Below are 23,860 nucleotides of genomic sequence, written 5' to 3' on the forward strand. Positions count from 1 at the left end.
ACACGGAGATGCTGTTTATTTCTTAACTGCTTTGCTGTAAGCTGCTGTTTTAAATTCTAAACAGCTTAATAAAACTTTCCAACCATTTCAGCATTTTCTAAATTTGAGAGGCCATCTTTATGGCTTTTGGGGAAAAAAAAAAAGTCCAGGAGTATTCTCACTAAACCATTTCAAGCAAAATCCTAATTTTAACAGACGAAACAACAACAATCAGAGTGATGTAGTTTAAAATCCCCTGGCTACTCAGAGTGCATGTGACCAACACCCATTACCTCACCCAGCTGATTCAGAAAGATGACTGTGTGCTACACAGGAAGGTTCATCGAAATGCCTACCTCAGCTACTTTGCCTTTGGTCAATGGAGAAACTCACTAAGTCAGCTGATGCATTGAAGCAAAGACTGTGCGTGTCTAAGGCCCATATGGTTTTGGTCAGGAGAGTGGAGGGATGAAGAAGGACCTAGAGGCAAACTCTCCTATGCGCCCTCCCCTCCCTCGAAGTTAGGTGTTTGCCCAACAGGCCTGGAGTCAACGGAAGGGTTCCTCAACACCTGTGGCAGAACCGCTTCACCCTCAGAGCCATCTAAGGTAGACACAGTTTCTACTTTTCGGAAGAAACTGAGGTTCAGAAGGATGAGGTGACTTGCCTTAAGGCTAACAACTTGCGAAGCTGGGACTTGAGTCCAAGTTAGACTCTAACCTTCTGCTTGCGACCCATGCCGGTGCCCCTTGGAGAGTGGCAGCTCTTTGCCTGGGCTCAAGCCAACACCTTGCATCCATCAAGCAGGACTTGCAGTCTTCTTCCTCCTCCCCCTGTAGTCCCTCGTGCTTCTTCCCTTGGCTTTTGGCAACTGTCCCATCGCCTTCCTCTTCAGGCTATGGTTTCTGCCCCTATTCACTCTTTGTTGGCCCTGGGTTGTGTCATGTGCAGAAAGCAGAAATGCAAGTGAGCTTGAAATGGCTGGTCTTGGCAACGGACCCGTCATAGAATCAGCTCAGAAGCTGTTCCTGTGCAAATTAACAGCCGAAGCAGACAGCCCAGCAAGGACTGACCGGTGTGCTCACTGAGGAGGCTCTTGCTTCTCAGTAGACGTCTCCTTCCTGTTTCAAATGTCATTACTGGCACAGAAGGAAACAGGGGCTTAAAGGTTGGCGTTGTGATTAGGACTTGGCAGGGCTCGAATCCTTGAGTTGAATGTTCAGATGGCCCAGACTTTCCCTCCTGTTTCAGAGCTGATGGCTGTTTTCCTCTGAGTTAAAGGCCATATCAAGCACCCGGTAATAATAACGTATGCCATCATAGGGAGGCAAGTTCTACCCCCTGCTCATTCGTAGAGGACAGTGCAGGTGCATCACGAAACTTCTGAATCATCAGCCAGAGTTTCTGCTGTTCCCAGTGTATGAGACAAGCCCCAAATCCAGGGGTCAGTCCTCCGCACCTCTGTTGGCCTCATCTTCCTCCATCAGAGACCATCCACTGTATATAAAGCCCTGGAGATTTTACCTTCCTTTCTCAACTTCACCTACTCTCCTCCATTTCCACTGCTACCTCCGCACACCCAGTCATCAGCATCTCTGTCCTGGCTGGTGCAGCCGCCTCCCAGCTGGTCTCTTTGCCGTCACTCTGCTCTGGCCATCATCCATTCCCCACCCAGTGGCCAGACCAGCCTTCGCAAAATGCACACTGGGCACTTTGTGCTATTAATTTTGACGTTTGTGACACTCCACGCTGACGGCAGGGTGAAAACATAAACTGAGTAACACGGCCTGTCTGGACCCAGAAAGTGCAGCTCCTGCCTTTCTTCCGACTCCATCGGACACCCTTAGCTCCAGGGACACTGCCCACCGAGACTCTCCCTGGCTCTAGGCCTTCACACCGGCTCTCGTCAGCCGCGAGTAACCACTGCCCACTTTGATGAGTTCCCAGGTCCCATGTCGCTTCCGCAGACAAGCCCTCCAAGGCCGCCAGGACGAGGCCATGCTCCCGACTGTTTACTCCTTATGCTCTGGGTCTCTCTGTCGTCACAGTCATGACAGCTGTAGTGTTATTCTTGGTGTGATCATTCCTTGGATTTTTGTCTCCCTTGTCAGTTCGACACTTAGCTCCCGAGGTTAGGAGCCACGTCTAGTTTCTTCTAACCACCGAACTCCCAGTGCTATGGAAATTCACAAGATGTTTTACAAAATGACTCTCTTTGAGGTACGTTGGCATTTTTGCTTGTACAGATTCAGGCAAGGGGGAAGGCCTTCGAAAATGTTACCAGTTTAACGTCACTCCTCTTCACAAACTCAGTGAAGTCTTCGTCGCCGGGTTCACAGAGACAAGATCGGTGAACACGCTTCGACTCTTACGACAAATAGTAACCAAGTTGTAAGTACATAAATATAATTCTCCACAACAAATATAATTTCCCATAACCAACATGTGAGTCTGAAGGTTACAAGTCAATATTATTTTGCGGATACAATTAAAACAAACCCCTCAATGTTTTAGGAAAGCTCTTTGTACTTTTTAGTAAATGCCCTTAGGCAGAAAAACCTAACGTTATAGCGACAAGATCTGGAAAGAGTAAGGCTTGTAAGTAAGGACAGTAAGGGCTGGCCCGTGTATCAGAGGATGGGTTAGCAGCTTCTCTGGCTGCTACTCACTCCATGGGGGTAACACCTGCAGTTCAGTGGTGGCAATCAAAACTGTCTCCAGGCATCTCCAAATTAAGAGCCACTGATCTAGAATTACAAAGTGAAAATCAACTCTCTCCATGAGCCAGGGCTCAGCCACCTGAGATTTATAGCGGTTACAAGGACAATACCCACAAAATTCTCAACACTGGGAAGAATAAGAGAACAGAACGTGTTCCTGATTTGGCTTCCCGGCACAGCGGAAAATCCAGAGCTTCGGAGTCACACAGGCTCGTGTCTGCATCCCAGGAAAACCTGTAAACTGCTGTGTGCTGCTAGACAACTTACTCAGGCCCCCATAGCCACGGCTTTCTTGTCTACCAAATGCAGTGGACAGCAGAGTGGTTCTAAAGAGAACATAAGTCAATTCACAGTGAAGCACTTCCGGTGTCTGATGCAAAGTAGGGACTTAATCGACTACTGGTCGCAGTCAGCGTCATTGTTGATATCACCGTCTGCTACCGTCGCCTTCCCTCCCTTGCCTCAGCGCCTTTCTGCCCCTTCCAGGACTCACTTCCCCACCTCACCAGAATATCAGGCGCCCTGCCCCTTTCCAATCTCTGCCTCTGACCCCTTGGGCTATAGTATTTCTGCTGTCTGGACTATTTCGTGTTACTTTCCTGAGCATTTAAACATAAGGGTATGCAATCGCGTCCCATCTTTGGGGCTCTAGAACACTCCCCTCTACCACCACGGTTTTCTTGCCTCTGGTAACAGTTTCTGAAAAGGAGCTACGTCTTTGGCATGCCTTCTCTGGTTAAGAGGTCTCACCGTAACAGGTATCCTCAACCTTGGCCCACAGCACTGCAATTTAGCCGTTGGCGGCAGGCTGCAGATGTCGTTGAGCCCAGTGCCTCCCTCCACAGACACCATGCAGCCAGGTTTCTTGGCCGCTGCGACCTGTGTGGGGGCGTAGGCGTGAAGGTAACCCACAGAATAAGCTCAGGATGCCGCGGGAGGGGCGAAGAAGTCTCCTCCAACAGAGGTCCCCAGTGGACTGGGGAGATGGGGAGGAGGGAGGCAGGCACCTTCATCAGGCTTGACCCATGGAATCGTGTCACCTGGATACAGTGTCTGTGCTCCTGCAGCCAGAAGTGAGGAGAGCTCTGCCAGCCCCTCCCCAGCGAAGCATCTCACGGAGATGAAGGAAGTATTGAAGACGGAGAAGCCATAACAGTTAGATAGATGCACTTTCAGGTGCCATAAGAGGACCAGGGGCCACATTGCCATCAAATTCTGAGGCCCCTCTGAGTGATCTGTTCAATCCGCTCAGGTTGTTTAGTTTCGTTCTGCCTTGTCTATATAGAGAGTGGGGCTGCCGTGCTAATCACGGGTTTTCTAAATCAAACTTAGGCTCGCAGATGAGTCACGTTAATTCCGTTGTCTCTCCTGTGCTTTGTGTGGTGAGCCTGCTTTCATTTAGAATCCACAAATTTATAATTTGTGCACGTGTAATGGGGGCAAGGCTTAGATTTATCTCAGGGGCTACTGAGAAAAGCTTTTGGGGGAAATTGATATTTTCGTAGGCCTATGTAAATAAATAATATATAAACGTTTTTACTTTGCTAGAGATGCTATCTACACCCAAGAAATAGGAAACTATCCTTATCTGTTCGTGGAAGAAAGCTGTTGAGCAGTGCTGTCCAATAGAAATACAACATAAGCCACACATGTCATTTCAAACACTATAGGAGCCATGTTTGAAAACTGAAAGTTAACAGGTGAAAAGAATTTTAATAGTGTAGTTTATTTAACACAATGTAGGGGCGCCTGGGTGGCTCAGTCGGTGGAGCGTCCGACTTCAGCTCAGATCATGATCTCACAGTCTGTGAGTTCGAGCCCCGCGTCAGGCTCTGTGCTGACAGCTCGGAGCCTGGAGCCTGCTTCCGATTCTGTGTCTCCCTCTCTCTCTGTCCCTCCCCTGCCCATGCTCTGTCTCTCCCTGTCTCAAAAATAAATAAAAACATTTAAAAAACCCCATAATGTATGCAAAGTAGCATGTCAACATGAAGTCATTGTAAGAATTATTAGTGACATCTTTGACATTCCTTTTCTCACACTAAGTCTCCGAACTCTGGTAGGCATTGTATACTCACAGCACCCTGAATTTCAGACTAGCCACATTTCAAGTGCTTACTGGCCACGTGTGACTAGTGGCTGCCATATTGGATGGCACAGTGCTTTAGAAGTTTCCATTCCCTTTCCTGTCTTCTTCCTTTTGTTCGTCTCCTCCTTACTGCTTCGTGAGACATCAGGGTTATAGATCCTTTGGTTGCCATTGTTCATCTGTTTACAAAGTAACATATATTCCCTTTGGTGCATGCCTTCTCCTTTTTCTCTGGAATCCTCAGTGAGAATTAGTCCTAACGAGTACTAAGCCATCTTTTCCAACTCCCACCTTTGAGGTCAGGGTCCGTCCAGTTCAAGGGAAAATAAAACTGAATTTTTTTAACTTAAGCAAATCTTGAAAAACCCTGAACAAGTAGTCCATTGCTATTTGGGGTCTACAAGAGCAGAAGGTTAAGCACTGCCACACTGAGTTCCCACGAAGCTTTGAATTTGGACTGCCTGAAATTTAGGGACTACACCAAAGTTCATTCCCAAACCCAGCAGACTTGTCCACTGTGGCCCAGTAGACCAAAACATTGAGCCCATGGGAAGGAGAAGATGCATGAGACCGAGAACCCAAGCAATACAATGCAGCTTAATTTTCTCCACTTAGTAAGGCTGAGGAATGTATTTAATTCAAGAAATCGATTTTTTGAGGCTGATCCCAATGGCAACTTTCTTTTGACTGCTGTATAAATGTAATTAAACCACAGAAGATAAAAATTGCCAGGTGAAAGCCCAGATTGCTAAGACTCGTGTTACTAATCGTTAGCAACAATGAGGAAGGTTTGTGTACCCTGATAGGTTAAGATGTACATGATGTTACCAGATAAGGAAATTATAGGTCATCATGTATTGCATGATCCCTGGCAAAGTACGTTTGGAACAGATGAGATATTTAGATACAGACACAGATATGGATGAGACATGGGTATATCTGTAAAGTCAGGAAGATGAGGTCCAACAGATTGTCGTGGTGCTGTGGAGTGGTGAAATGGGGCAGGCGGGAGGGCACATTTACTTCTAACTTGGTATAAGTTGTAATAGTAATAGTACAGCCAGCTGGTTGTTCCTTTTCTGTGTAATTTTTAGAATGATTACCAATCACCATCATTAGTATGGTAATAGAGTAATATTACTAGGAGAGTAAGTCAGTTCTGTTCAGAAAAGCTCAAGTGACAGGATCTCTAATAATGGAAATGTCTCCCATTTGCCCAGACATTGTCTTGACCTTGACCCATCTTATGCTGATTTCAGCCCCTGTGAAATAATAAGTTTCTATGAACTGCTGATAATTAACATTTACTGATTATTCAGTAAGAACTTCACTTGCCTTCATTGAACCACCTCAACATTCTCATGGGGTAGGCATTACAATTCCATTTTACAGATGGAAAAACCAAGACAGAGAAAGATTGAGTCATGTAACCAAGGTCACACACAGCTACAGCATTAGCACCAGATTGTGGTTTGGCATTTCAGTGATGGCAATCCTCCTGACTCTGACACGTCCACACCATCGAAGGGCTTGTGGGCGGCAGGTTCCCCGAACGTCACAAGTTTCACACAAAAGTCACTTGAATTAGGTAAGATGGGTTTCATTTGGGGAGGAACAACTCTCCTTGAGTTCACCTAAGGATGGGTGGTCCCCAGAATCAACGGTCTGCTAAAATTGCCCGTGAAACCAAGGTGTCAACTTGCTGAAATGTAAGCAAGCCAGTAAGGACAGAGCGCCAAGGGAGGGTGCTTGTGGGTGTTCTCAGCACATTGTCACCCTTCTAAGGAGTGCAAGTTTTGTTTTAAGGGGGATTTGAGCTGCAAAATGTGTCACCGCCAAACAGGCTGCAGTTTTAATGATCTAGCTTTAGTTGTGAAAGCAAATTCCATGCTCGTGAGATTGGGTGCATTATCTTGAATGCTGCGTGTCCAGCAATTGGTGTGGTTTGTTTTGCGCACTATTTAACATTGACTTTGGATACATTTTTAAGATTATTATTATTATTATTTATTATTATTATCATCATCCCCAAAGGGCTTCAAGTCCACAAACAACCATAAACATCACCAAAGGCAATGACTGGCAACGACAAATTACCAATATCATATCATAATATCATAATGTTATCTTCATAAGCATCACCAGCCATCATGCATCCACCCTGAATGAGCTTTGATGTAATGTGTTTTGCTCAGGCTCTGACTCAGATGTTTTGAAAATTTTAAAGTAAAAACCTATCTGGCAGTGGGAGATAGAGATGAATCGGCAGAGCACAAGGACTTTTAGGACAGTGGAAATACTCTGTTTGATGTTATTATAATAATGGGTATACATCGTTATACATTTGTACAAACCCATAGAATGTTCAGCACCAAGAATGAACCCTAAAGTAAACTATGAACTCTGTGAGATCATCATGCGTCAAAGTAGGTTCATCCTTAGTAAAACATATACATTCTGATGACTGATGCTGATAACACGGGAGCCAGTTCATGTGAAGGGGTGGGAGTATATCGGAAACCTCTGTATCGTCCTCTCAATTTTATGGTAAAACTTAAAGTGCTCGTTAAAAAAAAAGTCTCTAAAAAAAACCTATGTAGCAGGCACCTGGGTGGCTCAGTGGGTTAAGCGTTTGACTTCAGCTCAGGTCATGATCTCACGGCTTGTGAGTTCGAGCCCCACGTCGGGCTCTAAGCTGATGGATCAGAGCCTGGACCCTATCTCAGATTCTGTGTCTCCCTCTCTCTCTGCCCCTCCCCTGCTCATGCTCTGTCTCTCTCTGTCTCTCAAAAATAAATAAACATTAAAAAAAAAAAAAACCTATGTAGCTAACAATTTTAAATTGTAATAAATTATTAATTTTAAAATTAATACATTTTAATTTAAAAATTTTAAATGGTTACCTCCAAACATTTTCTCTTAAACTGTACGATTCAGATGTTTAGGAAGAATAAAGCCAAACTGGCAATGTGACAGTATTACCTGCCTCCCCAGCAAGGCACCCTCCCTGCTCCAGATTAATTATTGGCCAAATCCAACCCTCAGGCTTGGAAAACTCTCCGTTGAAGCACTTTTTTAGGGATAATGGATGGTTTGTCAGTACGTTTCTCATATAAGTCACTTGAGTTTAAGCACCACGGCCTGCCAACAAGCACTCCACAACCCCCACCTTTCTTCTTGATCCCCCCAAGATATTTCTATTTGACTATAAGTGTGATGCTTCCTTGATGTCTTTGAACAGAACATCTGGTTGCATCTGAAGTGTACCAGTTCTGTAATTTCGGTTAAGCATGTCACTTTCCTCTCCATGCCTTTCTTTTTTTTTTTTTTCTGTAAAATGGGAATAATAATCAATATTCTGTAGAATTGCTGATATGATTACAAGCGATGATGGGTTACTATGTGTTTAGCAAAGATCATATGTGATTTCTTTCTTCTACCAGGATGTGATTCAGAAAAATAGAAATTGATTCAAGGAGGAAGAAGTGGAACACAGGAAGCAATGGTAAGAAAAAAAGTGGCAGACATAACAGTAAATCTTTTATAAATTCCTTAGAATGTAACAATTCATAATAATACTGTCTTATTTAGGGGATAGCTGAGAAAGGGAGAAATTAAAATAAAGGAAACCAGTAACATAGAAGATGGGGGGTAGAAAGACCCAAGTCAAAGAATTTCAAAGGTTTTTTTGACTCTAAGAAAGGAGACAGACAGGTAGCCTAACCTGAGACTTTGTTAAGGTAATTATGCATGCTAACAACTTTAAGGGCCACTACTAAAATAATGGGCGATATGTAACTTCCCCAAAAAAAGGTAGGGGAAAAAGGGGGGGAACCCCCATAAAACATGAAACTGCCTAGAACATTCTGAGCAAAAACAGGAAATGAGATGGGGCGGGGACACACCAAGAAAACGCATGGTAAATAGAAAACACAGTAGAAACAGGTTCAGATCCATTTGACTATTCGATAGAAATTTAAAACTCATATGCTACACACAAATAAGCAACGCATGTAGAAAATCATAGACATACCATTAAATGGTCAGGAAGGATAAATAATTGTGGAATGCTAGTTGCCTTTGATTTTGAGAGGAGGTTGATCAAGGAAAACAAAAACGTAGAGGAATCAGACAATTCGAAAGAATTCTATCAGCCAAATACGTCGATGTGGAGTGAGAAGACCTTCACGTTCTTTGGTACTTTCAAGCTGGTGAACATGGGACCCAGCACTCCCAATGGCACAGAATGTTCGCGCTGCCTATGAGTGAAGCTCGGACTCATGCGGACAAGTCTGGGATTGCTTGGAACTGACTGTTAGCTGACTATAGGCATTCTACCTGAAGGTAATAATTGCAAATGGAGAAAACCCTTTAAAGAGCATTGCTGGTTTTCCTATGGGCCTCCAAGGAACCAAAATCCTTGAGAAGTCCCAGGGATCAGGTTCCAACACCCAAGAGTATGAGGCTTCATACTCTGCGGGATCTTCCCCCAAGGCTCCATTGTTGATCGGGCCCAGAGGGTTACACTTTTCTCTCTTTTATGCTGAAAATGTTCATTTCATTTGCCTCCACTATTGCTCCCTGAAATCCGTTTCCCAATGTTTCACCCGCCATTCCTACCTTGTGCTTTTCGACTCTCTCGTGTGGACCATGCTACATCGCTGGTGACTGCCAATTACAGGTTTGTCTGTACTCCTCTTCCTCCGACTTTTATCATTAGGGAGTATGGCACAAAATAAACCAGGGTACGGCTGGAGGGCATAGGGCACACCGGAGATCAAGACGATTGAGACTTCCCAAGAGACTACACCTAGCCGACGCCTTTCAGCTCTCTTAGGTACATTCCTAGGAGTAGAATTGCTGAGTTTGGGGGGAAGTCCACGTTTGCCATTTTTGTAGAACCTCCAGACTGTTTTCCAAAGCAGCTGTGCCATTTTTACGTCCCCACCAGCAGTGTACGAGGGTTCCAATTTCCCTACATTCTCACCAACACTTGTTATTGTCTGTCTTTTTGATTATAGTGGGTGTGAGGTGGTATCTCATTGTGGCTTTGGTAGGCATTTCCCTGATGACTAACGAGGCTGAGCATTTTTTCATGTGCCTAATGGCTAATGTCAGTTTTTCAGATTGGATATGGATATTTCCTCCAAAAGGGACAGTTCTCTCTTCAGGGGGCCCCACATGTCTACCCACTGGTATGACACTCATCCAGGCTTTGAAACTCACTAGTTACTCATTTCCACACTTCTGGGCTGGAGAGAACAGATTCCCAAGAAAGAGGCAGAAGGCCAAAGATTTATGCCTCTGTCTCTCTTTTCTTCATTTCCTGTCAGATGCAGCTGGGTCTCTCCTGGAACAAATTCCCACAGACAAACTCTCCACCAGACCATCAACTCAGGAGGACAAACGAGGAGCTTATTGTGAAGAGTTTGGGCCAAACCACCCGGAGTTCCCTGTGCCAGGTGAGCATGACTAGGGGCTGAAGTCACCCATTACTAACCCCTCACCCTTGACTGCCTGAGAGGTATTTCTCAGGCTTTAACCATGAAACCTGTTTCCTCTCTCCCCTCCGAAGCTCAACCCAGAGAGGCTTGATAAAATCACTCTGCAAATGGAAAATATTTATTTTGTGCTTATTCTAAGAAATGTGATCCATCAAAAATGAGCTGTCAAGTCCTTTCATTTCCAAGGACAGTGTCCACACATTCCAGGCTGCCTCTGGACCTGGAAGCAGACAAGTCCAAGTCAGAGGCAAGTGAGGGCCATACAGATGTCTTCAAGGGTGATGCCGTAGCACGGACTCAAGGCACCATATGCAGAGTCAGACGGCCTGGGTTTCAGCCCAGCTCCCTCACTCACTAGCTGTGAAAATTGGGCAAGTTGCTCAACCATCCCTTACTGACATTTTCCCCACTATGAAACAGCAGTAATGATATTCATATGACTTTTTCAGACGACTGTTTTGGAAAATAAATAAGGCAATAACTACTTGTTTTTTAACAAAGGGCCTGCGAAATGGCAACCAGTGAAGAAACAATTAGATATTTATGATCTGGCTGCCATGTCCATTTCTCAAATATGATAAGTTCTGTCAAACTCTTGATTTCTTATTAAAGCCACAATATAGACTCTTAAATGTAGTTCGTTTTTACTAAATCACACAACTTATGAGTTAACAAACTCCTGCTTGGTAATACAAGGAGATTGGTAGAAGCTGTATTTAGTATAAAAAAAAAAATCAACTGAGCAATTGTGGGATCAGGGAGGTGGATCTAAATGGCACCAGAAATCAACCGTGGGAAGGATTTAGAGTCCGTGTAGGCCCCCAAATTCAGGGAGCTTCTTGAAGAGTCCATGTTGCTTTGGTGTCCACTCTAGCTACGGTGAATTCTTGCAGGAAGTTTCCTTCGTCAGGTCACAACAAGAATAAAAGTGAAGCCAAAGTTCTGGGAATCCATGTATTAACAAACCGGATTCTGAGGTCGAATTTTTAAAGTATCGGGAAACCACGCTAACAGATGAAGCTAGGTGTAGCAAAAAAGCAATTGGTTTAGATACCAGAAAATGCGAAGAAATAATGGCCCCTAATCAGACTTTTTGGGTTTCCTGTTTTTGCTGTGACACGTCGCCACCCGTTTAGGGTGGCAGTACAAATTTGTATCGTAGAATTCTGGAGGTCACAAGTCTGCGGTGGGCCTTACGGGGCTGACCCCCAAGGGCTGGCAAGGATACACTCCTTCTGGAGCTCTGGAGGAGGATCTGTCCCCTGCCTTTCCCAGCTTCTAGAGGCTGCCTCGGTTCCTCGGACCAAGTCTCCCTTCCAACCCTTGTATCCCTTCTCTCATCACATTCCCTGTTCTGACCCTTCGGCCTCTCTCTCATAAGGACACCTGTGACTGCATTAGGCCCCTTCAGATACTCGAAGGCACTCTTCCACCCCGAGAAGTCTCACATAATCACTTCTGCAAAAATCCCTTTTGTTGTATAAGGTAACAGATTCACAGGTTTCTGGGATGAAGATGGGGACATCTTTGCAGAGCAATTATTCTGCACTTCCCTGAAGGATTGTTATGTGAGAGAGGGATGAGGTACAAGATCCTCTCTCAAGGATCTAAGACAAATGGGTGAAATGTGGCAAGGAGGCAGCATTTGACTCCAAAGAGAAGAATTCCAGTAGTGATAAGAGGTGAGATTGGGTAGTAGGAGCTTTTGTTGGGGGGATGTGGGCTTTTCTTCGCTGGGACCGGGTCCCTTGGTCTAGACATTCATCTGACTCAATCCACGTCAGAGTTTTGGGATTCCCTGTCCTCTGAGAGTCTTTCCGATTCTGTGCCTGGATCTTTGTAAGTGCCTGCGTGTAAGTGTTGGACTTGGAAGGTGTGTCAGTCAGGTAGTCTAGGCTATGCTGGAGTAAGAAACAACAATGAAAATCTCAGTGGCTTTCATCTGCATCTCCGTTGTGGGACGTCAGGGGCTCCAATCACTGTAATCCCAACAAACTACCTTCTCAAATGCAGCTAGCCACCAAGCCAGCAGGAAAGAGAGCTCTGGCGGGTCTAGAAAGAACAATTAATACTCTGACCCAAAGATGGCACATAGGACTTACACAAACAACTCCTCAGCCAGAGCTAAGGTATCTGAGTACCTTAGCCCCATCCACCCGAAAGGAGAACAAGGATGTGCAATCAGGAAGACAAATGGTTGGTGAACAGAAAAGATGACTGTGGCAGTAAATAAGCCCTTTTTCCTTATCCATCAATTCATGGGTTCCATAAATTTAATCCCTTTTGCTCCTCTGAAGAGACTTACTGTCTGTCTGTTTATTTGGGGGTCCCGATGAAACAGGGTTGTCTTAAGCATGTTCCTCTTTAGTGATTTTAGCTCCATGGTTAGTATGTCACTTTCAAAAGATTAATAATGAAATGAGAATGATGGTGGTGGCGATGGTGCTGATGACGATGACGGTGACAGTGACAATGAGTACTTCTTGAAAATTCACAACGTGCTTGACATTGTACGAAGCAATTTCTACGTTAACTCCCTTGTATCTTAGGCATGAGGGAGTGAGCAAATCACGTTTCCCGTTTTGTAGCACGCCTCCATCATCAGGTCATGCAATGGCCCCCTCCTGGTGTTTTATCCATATGTTACCACTCCTCATTCCGGCCACCATAATGCCTTTGATGTGACACCTTGATCTTGGGCCTACCCTTGCAAAATGTACAGTGTTGTCATAACGATAACAAGTTATAAACATAAGTTCAAGTACTGTTAACATGGTTCTGTTTCTTCCTTCCTTGCATTCAGCATCCTTTTGAGCCGATATTTCTGTGTTTGTACGTATACACCTCACACAGTTTATGGCTTGTAGGAGCCAAGTTGTGTTCCACAGTACATGTCCATTATATTTTACTTGACTTTGCCCTCAGCAGTAGGACTCCCGGGTCGCCTATAGGAGTTCTGATACTTTCAACTGGGGGTTAGCAAACTTTTTCTAGAAAGATCCAGACAGTAAATATTTTTGGCTCCGTGGGCCCTAAGGTCTTAGTTGCAAGGACTCAACCGTGCTGTTGTAGCATAAAAGCAGCCAGAGGCAGTGTGTAAATAAATGGGTGTGGCTAGACGTGGCCCATCGGCCACAGTTTGACAAGTCCGGCTTCAAACAAGGCGAATGATGGACATCTTCCTCTCAAGTATACTGTATACATAAGAGTGAAATTGCAGCATCATAGAGTAATCTCAAACATCACCAGACTAAGGATTTCTCCGGTTTCATTCTGAACGGAGCAGTTTAACAATAGTTCATACAAACATACCCACATCCCTCCCAACATTATCCAATGATCATAGTTGTTGTCAATATGATGGGGTAAAGTAACATCTCATTGCTTTTTTCTATTCATATTTCTCTGCTGACTGCTGAGTTGCAGTGCCCTCCTGTATTTATTGCGCATTAGCACCACTTCTGTGTCCAGCCTGTTCGTGCTTTTTGCCGTATTCTGTAATTCTTGATGGGTGGGAATTTGTTATATATTCTACATATTAGTCCTTTTCAGTTTTAAAACTTGTGCATAATTTTCAAATAATTTCTCCCCATCTGTTAACTGTCTATTAACCATGTCTGAGGCATTTTTTTAATCAGGAATTCTTTTAAAAAATTTTTTAAATATTTATTTTTGAGAGAGAGAGACAGAGAGACAGAGAGAGAGAAGGGCAGAGCGAGAGGGAGACACAGAATCCGAAGCAGGCTCCAGGCTCTGAGCTGTCAGCACAGAAGAACCCAACATGGCGCTCAAACTCACGAACTGTGAAGTCATGACCTGAGCCAAAGTCAGACACTTTAACCGACTGAGCCACCCAGGTGCCCCTATAATCGGGAATTCTTAATCTTGGCCATGCACGATTTGTTCTTTAGGAGACTTTTTAAGGAAATCTCTCCACACTCCTAGATTACAAGAATAGTATTTTCTGTGATTCACCTTAGAGTTTTACCTTTTACCTTTTGCCCTTTCATCCATCTGAAGACGCTTTTATTTATAGTGAAGAGATTTCCACTGAAATTCAAGCAGTGAGTTGGGTTTTCCAGCACCGTAGGTCAAACCTGGTGGATAAAATTCCTGATTGTCTTGTCATCTTCATTATATATCAACCACTCCGATATACATATATCCACCCAACAGCTTTCTCTTCTGTTCCATTGATGGCATTTATCATTTGGGCAGCCACTACCATATTGTTTTTATTTCTGTGGCTTCGTAATATATTTTAATATTTGGTGCAGCATATGTCTCCTCTTTAGGCTTCTTTTCCAAAATGAATTTAGATATATGTGGACCTTTACATTTCCATATATGTGTGTGTGTGTGTGTGTGTGTGTGGGTGCATGTGTGTGTGTGTTTCTAGTCTCTAGACCCTTAAAAACACCCAGCTGGAATTTTTTGTGTGTGACTGCATTGAAGTCATAGTTTAATTTGAAGATAACGGGTAGCTTTACAAAATTGTGACATCTCATTCATAAGTATATGGAATAATCCTTCAAATCATCAGACTATCTTGTATATCCTTTAATCGAGTTTTAGCATTTTGTCCATAGGACTTTTATGTTTTTTGTTCAGGTAATTCCTAGACACGTGAGAATTCTCGTGAACTATTTGGAACAGACTCTTTGCTTTTCTTCCCCCCCCCCCTTTTTTTCCATTTACTTGATTTTTGCTGCTATGGAGAAATGCTATAGTTTGTGTGGGTTGATTTTGCTTTATCCTATTATAATCCTCATCAGCAGACTTATGAGATGAGCACTCTTGTCCCATTTTATAGGTGAAGAAGTTAAGTACCTGGCCCAAGGTCATTCAGCTAATCAGGGAAGAAGCTAGTGCATGATCCTAAGCAGTATTCCCATCACAGAGGGCTTTGGTTGTGCAGAAGGGTAAATAGTGACAGTACGTTTAAAACTCCCGGGCACAGCCAGAAGTGCTCAATTTACAAAATGGAAACGCCTCGTGCAAATGTTATGCTTTGGCTATCCCTCTACTGACGCCTGCTGACTCCCAGGAACATGGCTACTACAAGGCGTGAGGTCCATGGTCCGGCTAATAACAGTGCAGAGAGAAAAGACCAGCTTCCCTTCCCAATGGACCAGTCTAACACATTCCTCCACCGAGTTAAAATCGGCCCTATCAAGGCAGCAAGATCCTCTGAATAGGGCTTCCCCAGACTCCCCGCTCGGGCTGGCACCTCCTGTCATTTCCCTTGTCATTTTTGCTGAAACCCAGCCCCAGCCCCCACATTAGCTCCCGCTTGGAAGTCTCCTGTCTGGAGCCAGCGAGGTTTGTCTGCTTCCTTGGGTTTGGCTAATAAATTGGGATCGTGGGGTCAGGCAGCAGGGGACCTGGCACCCAGGGAGCCCCCGACACTGATTTTATTAGATTTCTCTTTGCAGGGCCCGGGATGCCATCCCAGCAGGGAGCCCGCAATCGCTCAGTAACCAAGATTTTGTCGTCTCTGGTTTGACAAGGTCATTTTTTACTAGAGGAGGAAAAATCCCACATTAATTATACAAGCAAACTGGGGCCAAGGCCGTTAGAGCTGGCCTCCGTCTTCTGTGAAGGGCGGGGGGGGGGGGAACAGGAGAGGAGGTGGGTTTCCTCCGTGAAAAGGGAGTGAAGCCTGAGACAGGAGGGAGCGTGTGTGCAGCCTGGACGTCTCCGACCCTCTGTCTCTGACATGCGTGTGCGCTGTCTTCGGGGTAATCTTGAGAATGTTTGTTGATCTAAAACGGGCTGCAAGCGGACTGAGCCGAGGAACATGCACAATCATGCCCACTGATTCATTCATTCATTCATTCATTCATTCATTCATTCATTCAGTTTCCTTTCATAAAGCACCTGTGAGTTGCCAAACACACAGCCAGGCACTGAGAAAGGAAAAAAAATGAAAGAAGCATAGTGACTGCCCTCCTAGAGGCTCTCTCTGTCTCGCACAAGGGCTGCTTCTCAGTCCCCCAGGATCACAGCCCACCTCTCCAGACCTGGAAAGGCAAGGTGAGCGCCCCATCCACCCTTCCGCTCAAAGTTAGGGAGACCCTCGCACCCTTTCCGGTAGCCTCCCCGTGCCAGCTCTGCAGACTCAGATCCATTACAGCACCGTATCTTTTTGCCTTGGGATAGTGTTTGCTTTGGGCTAGCAGGGGTCACTACAAATGCAAAGGCCGAATTCTTCCTGGAAGCGTCGTATCAGCCACGTGGTGTATAAAGATGTTTGCGCAGATGGAGGCTCTTCTTCCAGGGCGGGCGGTGTCTTGTCCAGAACTCACAAAGATTCGACGAATCTCTGGACACTTGCGTTTGGTTTGCGGCGGCGAAGACGAGAGGCTTCCCATATTGCTTGCCTACATTCGTCATTCGCCATTCGCCCTCTCACCCCGCCCTCTGCCTCATAACTGGGGACAGACCTCCATCTCTCGTCATTACCACTCTGTCTCCTGAGCTGTCTGTTTTGAAGTTCCTGGGAAGTCCTTGGCCTCCCGTGTGCAGATGCTCCGGTGGCTACGACCTTCGCACATGGAGTGTCTCCCGCCTCCTGAGAGATTACCCTTGACTATACCAGTTCACTTCCTGTCCTTCCAACGAAAGAGCCTTCTTTTCTGCCTGCATCTCTCTCCCCCTCTTACCCTCCTCCTCTGAGGCTGAACCCACCATGCCTTCTCCAACAGTCTCCAAAGCACTCTTGTTACAGAGCAGCCAAACCACTCTGACAGAGAGCACCCATTCCCCGTGGCATCTGTCGAAAAAGCTTCCAGAACGTCCGTGTGACGCCGCGACCCCAGGACCTGGGTTCGTTTTCCAATTCTGCCACTTCTGAACTAGGTGACAGTGAGAAGATAACCTAATCTCTCTGAATACTTTAATGCTTACCTGTAAAACGTAGATAAAAATAAAACCTCCCATGAGGAGGTGGTGAATCCTTAGTGAGGTGATCCATGTAAAGCTAGGATGACTTAGGATCATCAGTAGTATTGCCAGTCTGGAAGCCCTCCCATCCTGTCTCACTTTGAGCAGATAATCTCAGTGCTTGCTTTTGCAGAAACATCAAAGCCATTTGGTATGAAAGCAGCACCTTCACTTGCTCTCCTAAATGTTGCCGGAGATACACTTCCCTCACTTTCTCATAATTCCCCTGCATCCTCCGCCAGTTTCCCTTCTTGCTTTGCAAAATGGATGAAATCCTCTAGGGCCTTCCCTCATTAACTCCTAATCAGCCACTCTAGGTTTGTTTGGTGCTCTTTGATGAACCTTCCGCTAGAGCCATTTGCCAGCCTGGAATGTCCCTCCTTACTCCCTCCTTTCCCTTCGTTGTACCTTTCAATCCTTGCAGCATGTCACTGTCTGCTGAACCTCCCTGCACTAATTATCTACGGCATAACAATTACCATAAACTCAGTGGCTTAAAACCACACACATTTATCATCTCGTGGTTTCTGTGGGTCAGGAATCTGGGCACAGCTTAGATGGGTTCTTGGCTTCGTGATGTCTCCAAGTGCCATCAAAAGTGTCAGCCAGGGTTGAGATCTCATCTGGAGGCTGGAGCAGGGAAGGATCCATTTCTAACATCATGTAATTGATGATAAAACTCAGTACAAGTGCTGGATACATTTGAGCCGATGAACCATCTGGGAAAAGCATTTAGAAAGCTAGACAACCGGTTGGTGGGGGTGGGGGTGGGGGTGGGGATATTGTAATTGTCCAGGTGAGAGGATCAGTGGGAAAACCTCAGGCTATCCATCACCAGCTAAAATCTCTTTAGGTCTCAGTTTCCTCTTCTGAATGTGGGAATAATAGTAAAGCCTACCACACAGGGACATTGGAAGGACCGAATGACATAGTACTTTATAAGTGCTTAAGATAAAGCCCGACACAAAGTAAGTTTTCTGTAGGTGTTAGCTAGTTTATTATGATCGTTTGTAATATACTTCACCTGGGTTTGCCTGTGCTGGCTCACGTCCTGTGATTCTCTGCTCTTCTGTGACCTTTCCTGGCTCAGAAACACAGTGAGTATCTCTTTCTCGCTGACCCTGGGATCCCCCGCAAGGCCGCTCTGATGGGCCTGCCTTTCTGCCCAAGTCTCTTGCCTCTGATGTGGTTCCGCAGGAAAAAACCAGAGCACCCTCTGCCTGGTCATCACCTCCAAGCTGAGCTCAGCGCTGGGCTTTGAGAGTCAGTCAGTGACTTACTCCCTGGTCGGCACTTTTATTGTGGTTTCATGATTGGTTCAGGATGGCTGGGCCTTTGCTGCCCACCCCCATCCTCAAGCGAATTCCCAGTCCTGCCAGAGGCTGAAAAGAGAGTGACTTAGTCATTAGCTCCTCTGGCAACAGCCCCTGGCGGCAGTTCAAGGCAGCTTAGAAAACAGGGCAACAAGTGGCTGCAATATGCATTTCAAAAGCCTAGCAGACAAGAAAAGGAAATGAAAACCAGAAAAAAGCAGGGATAGTAATGTCTGAACCTGGAGGCACAACTAGACGGCCACTGGGCACCAAAGACCATGCTCCCAGGCCTTGGGGTAAGAGATCCGGGAGGGCAGTGCTAGCAAAGCTGAATGGTGAAACTGAATGGTAAAGCCAAGGCCCGGGGCCTCTCTCGCCTCCTCCCGTAGGCAAGTCAGAAATGAGTGAGGACTTCCTGTGCATCCTGGAAGACCACGACCAGGCAGAACTGGCTTGGGGCCTGTGTTTAGAGTATGCGAAAGGTGTCCTGTCTTAGGCCTGCCCCTTGCAGAATTCTTTTGACTCAGGCCTATTAAGATCCAGAGCCTCACTGAGCTAGACCTCTAGAATCCAACCTTTCACAAGGAGAAGACACACGGGGAACAATGATAAACAGCGATAAAAAGGGCTGAGATCTTTTCCATCCCCTCCACCCTGGGTTACCTAACTCTTACAATACAAGGTGGGTGTTGTCACCACCTCCGTTTCACAGATGAGGGAAGAAACTAAGGCACAGAAACATTATATAACTGTTGGCTTAACGTATTTGTTATTTGTCTTCTGCTTGTCTAACCGGAATGGAAGTTCCATGAGAGCTGGGACTGTCCATCCTAGTCATCATTTTATATCAAGTGTCGAAAATAGACCCTGGAGTGTAGTAGATGCTTAAAAACAGGGTATTTTTTTCCCCAAAAAGTAAATTTGTCAAAGATCACAGAGCTTTTAAACAATGCGCCTTCTACTCTTAACGGCTGCACTAGGTTGTCTCTGATTTGGCATGCTCTAATGGAGGCTGTCGTGTTGGCAAGGTCTGGGGCCAGGCCGTGGGGAATGTGGCCTATGGTCACATTTCCCCAGTTGGGTGCTCCTGCAGAGACACCCATACAAAATGAGATGATGTTTATAGTTTGAATGTGGAAACGCTCCATTCTTACTGGAGGACTCCATGTCCCTACTTTGGGTCGACGTTAGACTCAAAGGGAGCTGGTCTCCTGTGTCTCTGCATCTGTGTTTTCACTCCAGGGAGGATTCTGATTGGTTCTGTGATTATGTGTGCATCCCTGGGACTCATAACAACTACAAGGGGGTGGGACACTGACAGCGGCAGTTCTGTACACGAAGAACACTCAGAAAGGGGAAAGAATGGTTTTACACAGGGGATTCTAGAATAAAAAACATACAATCAAAAGAAAAATATGCCCAAGTATGATTTTCTCCCACCAAGGTCTTAGTTATGATATTTGAAAAAAAGGACCAAGTTGTTGGCATAATGGCCTTTATTTATACGCCCTCACCTCCCTTTGACCATGCTCAAAGCATATGCTGATAATGATTTAAGGCATTTTTTCTAAAAACTTTGAGCCCAGATGTGCCTTTAAAAAGTGCCTGTGCACCTCCTCTACATCTCTGATGATTTTTTTTTTTTTCATAAGTTCTGGCACTCTCATCAGAGCCACACGTTGCCATTCCCATACTTTCTCCATCTCCTTTTCCCAGATCTGGTCATAACAGGTCCCTTTTCCATATTTTGTCCTGAGAATAAGTAGACGAAACAGCAGCCCACGTAATGTCGTTGGGGAACAGTGACAAACTCCTGTAAGGCCCCAAATATCCCATTAATTGTCTGTCATTTTGCTGCCGTCTCCTATTTATTGGCAATTTTAAAAATGTTAACACCAGTCTAAATGTGATTCAAATCCTGGTTCTTGCATTTAAATCTGATGGACCTTAAACAGTTGCTTAACTTCATTGAATCTTACTTTCTTGAAAACATGGGTAATAATCGAAGACATCTTCCCTACTCTCCTAGTGGGAGTATCCCAACTTCTTGGGAAAATTTCAAGACATCCGTTGTTCTCTGATGCTATATTCTTTGTCTTTTGTCACATTACTTTCTATAATATGAGTTACATATGATGACTATGTATCCTGTCACTCCTATCTCCCACCCATGGTAAACGTATCTGATAATAGGGGTGACCGGGTGGCTCAGTCGGTTGAGCGTCTGACTTTGGTTCAGGTCATGATCTCACGGTCCGTGAGTTCGAACCCCGTGTCAGGCTCTGTGCTCAGAGCCTGGAGCCTCCTTCAGATTCTCTGTCTCCTTCTCTCTGCCCCCACATCCTCTCTCACTCTCTCTCTCAAAAATAAATAAACATTATAAAAATTAAAAAAAAAAAAACATAGCTGATAATAACAACACGTGTTCTTGCTGAACTCAAAGAGATCTTGAGTTTCCTTCTCAACACAAGGTGTTGCCTCAGTAATGAGAGAAAATTAGTCCTAAAATAAGCCCTACTCTCATCTCACCCAAACAAATCTTAAAAGCAAGATTCAAAAGATCTGTCTATCCATCTATCTGTCTGAATATACATATATCAAACCCTTAATGTAGTATACTTCATGATGTCTGCAATTCAACTAGGAATTATCAGGCATGCAAATAAAAAATAAAAAAATGAGAAAAATCAGTCAATTGAAATTTTACAGAATTGACACAGATGTTATAATTAGCATACAATTACATTAAAAGTTATTATAACTCTAGTTCATCATGTTTAAAAAATCAGAGACAGGTAAGATATAAATATTAACCAAATCAAATTTCTAGTCTAGTCTGAAATGTTTCCAAGAAAAAGTTACAATATGTCTAGATTAGACATAAATGAAAACAATTAGTAAACTTACAGACATAGAAATAGAAATTTGTTCCAAAACTGGACATATTAAAAAGTCCTAAAAATGAAAAGAATGACATGAACAGACATTTCTACAAAGAAGACATCCAGATGGCCAACAGACACATGAAAAGATGCTCAGCATTACTCATCATCAGGGAAATGCAAATCAAACTGCCATGAGATATCAACTCACCCCTATAAGAATGGCTAAAATCAACAACTCAAGAAACAACAAGTGTTGGCGAGGATGTGGAGAAAAAAGCATCCTTGTGGACCATTGGGGGAAATGCAAACTGGTGCAGCTACTGAGGAAAACAGTATGGAGGTTTCTCAAAAAAAATTAGAAATAGAACTACTTGATGATCCAGGAATCACACTATTGGGTATGCAATACCCAAAGAATGCAAAAACATTAATTCTAAAATATCTATGCATCCCTATTTTTATTGCTCCATTATTTACAATAGCTGAGATATGGAAGTAGTCCATGTGTCCATCAACTGATGAATGGATAAAGAAGAGGTAATATATATATATATATATATATATATATATATATATACTTTCTCTCTCTCTCTCTCTCTCTCTCTCTCTCTCTCTCTGTCTGTCTCTGTCGCTCCCTCCCCTACTCACTCTCTCTCTCTCTCTAAAATAAATTTAAAAAAATAAAGAGAATGGAATCTTGCCATTTGCGACAACATGGATGGATCTAACGGGTATAATGCTAAGTGAAATAAGTCAGCCAGAGAAAGACAAATACCATATGATATCACACATATGTGGAATTTAAGAAACAAAACAAACAAAGAGACAAAGCAAAAACAGACTCTTAACTGTAGAGAACAAACTGATGGTTGCCAGAGGGGTGGTGGGTAGGGGAATGGGTGAAACAGGTGAAGGGGATTAAGAGTACACTTATCATGATCAGCACTAAGTAACGTATAGAATTGTCGAATCACTGTATTATAAGTCTGAAACATATATAATTGTATGTTAGCTATACTGGAATTAAAATTGAAAAATGAAAAGAGCATTTGTGATCTGTAGAACAATTTCAAGTGACCCAACGTACACTAAAGCAGAGTACTTAGCAGAGGAGAAAGGAGGATGCAGAAAAAAAATAATTGAAGAAACAATGGAAACTTTTATTAAATCTATCAATATACAGGTATGAGAAGCTCTAAAACATAGACATGCAAAGAAAACCCTAGAACGTAGACATGCAAAGAAAAGTATACCACAACACAGCCTAATCAAATTTCTCAAAGCTGACGACTAAGAGAAAATTGTAAACTACCCAAAGAAAAGGACATGTTAAACACAAAGGAGGAAACATAAAGATTACAGAAGATTTCATATCAGAAACACATAGAAAAGACAATGGAACAACATTTTGAAGTACTGAAATGAAAATAACTGTTGATGTAGAATTCTATACCTAGCAAAAATAGCTTTCAAACATGAAGGCAAAACAAAGATTTTTCTCAGACATAAAAACACTGAATCACCTCAAGATGGTGAAGTTACACAACAATAAATGCTAAAAGAAATACTTCAGGCAGAAGAAAAGCTATACCAGATGTAAATATGCATCTTGTTTCCCAACTGTTTTTTATTATCATCCCCCTAAGGAGTCTTTTTAGACTTTTTCCCTAATTTCCACCTCATATAATTTTAATATCTCAGATACACTGTACATCTGCTTATGTATGGAGTATATTATCTCTGCTTTCTACATTAAAAATAATAGTTTTGCCTCCCAAGAACCAATTTCACCCATGTGGGGATGATATCTACACTGATAATACATGATGTATCATTTTTCTATTGCTGCTGTAAAAAATACATATTGCAAACTTAGTGGCTTAAAGAAACACTAATTTATTAACTTATCGTAATATAGGGGCGCCTGGGTGGCTCAGTCAGTTGAGCGTCCGACTTCAGCTCAGGTCATGATCTCATAGCTTGTGAATTCGAGCCCCGTTTTGGGCTCTGTGCTGACAGCTCAGAGTCTGGAGTCTGCTTCTGCTTCTGTGTCTCCCTCTCTCTGCCCCTAACCCACTTGCATTCTGTCTCTGTCCCTCTCAAAAATAAATAAACATTTAAAAAAATTAAAAGAAAAAAACAGTAGTACAGGTCAAAAGTCCAAAATGACTGTGTCCCTTTCTGGAACCTCAAGAGGAAAATCCGTTTCCTTGACTTTTCCAGCTTCTAGAGGTTACTCTTGACCTCACAAAGGACCTAGAAGGTCCTTGGCTCATGACCCTATCTTCCATTTTCAAGTCAATGATGTTATAACTCTCTGACCATTCTTTTAAAGAGATATCTCCCTTTAACCTCAGCCTTTGAATTTAGCCAGGAAAGATTCTTAACTTATAGAGAATCATGTGATTAGAATGGGTCCAGTTAGGAT

This window comes from Herpailurus yagouaroundi, unplaced genomic scaffold (genome assembly GCF_014898765.1).
Source record: "Herpailurus yagouaroundi ecotype Mexico unplaced genomic scaffold, PumYag 196, whole genome shotgun sequence".
Taxonomy (NCBI): Eukaryota; Metazoa; Chordata; class Mammalia; order Carnivora; family Felidae; genus Herpailurus; species Herpailurus yagouaroundi.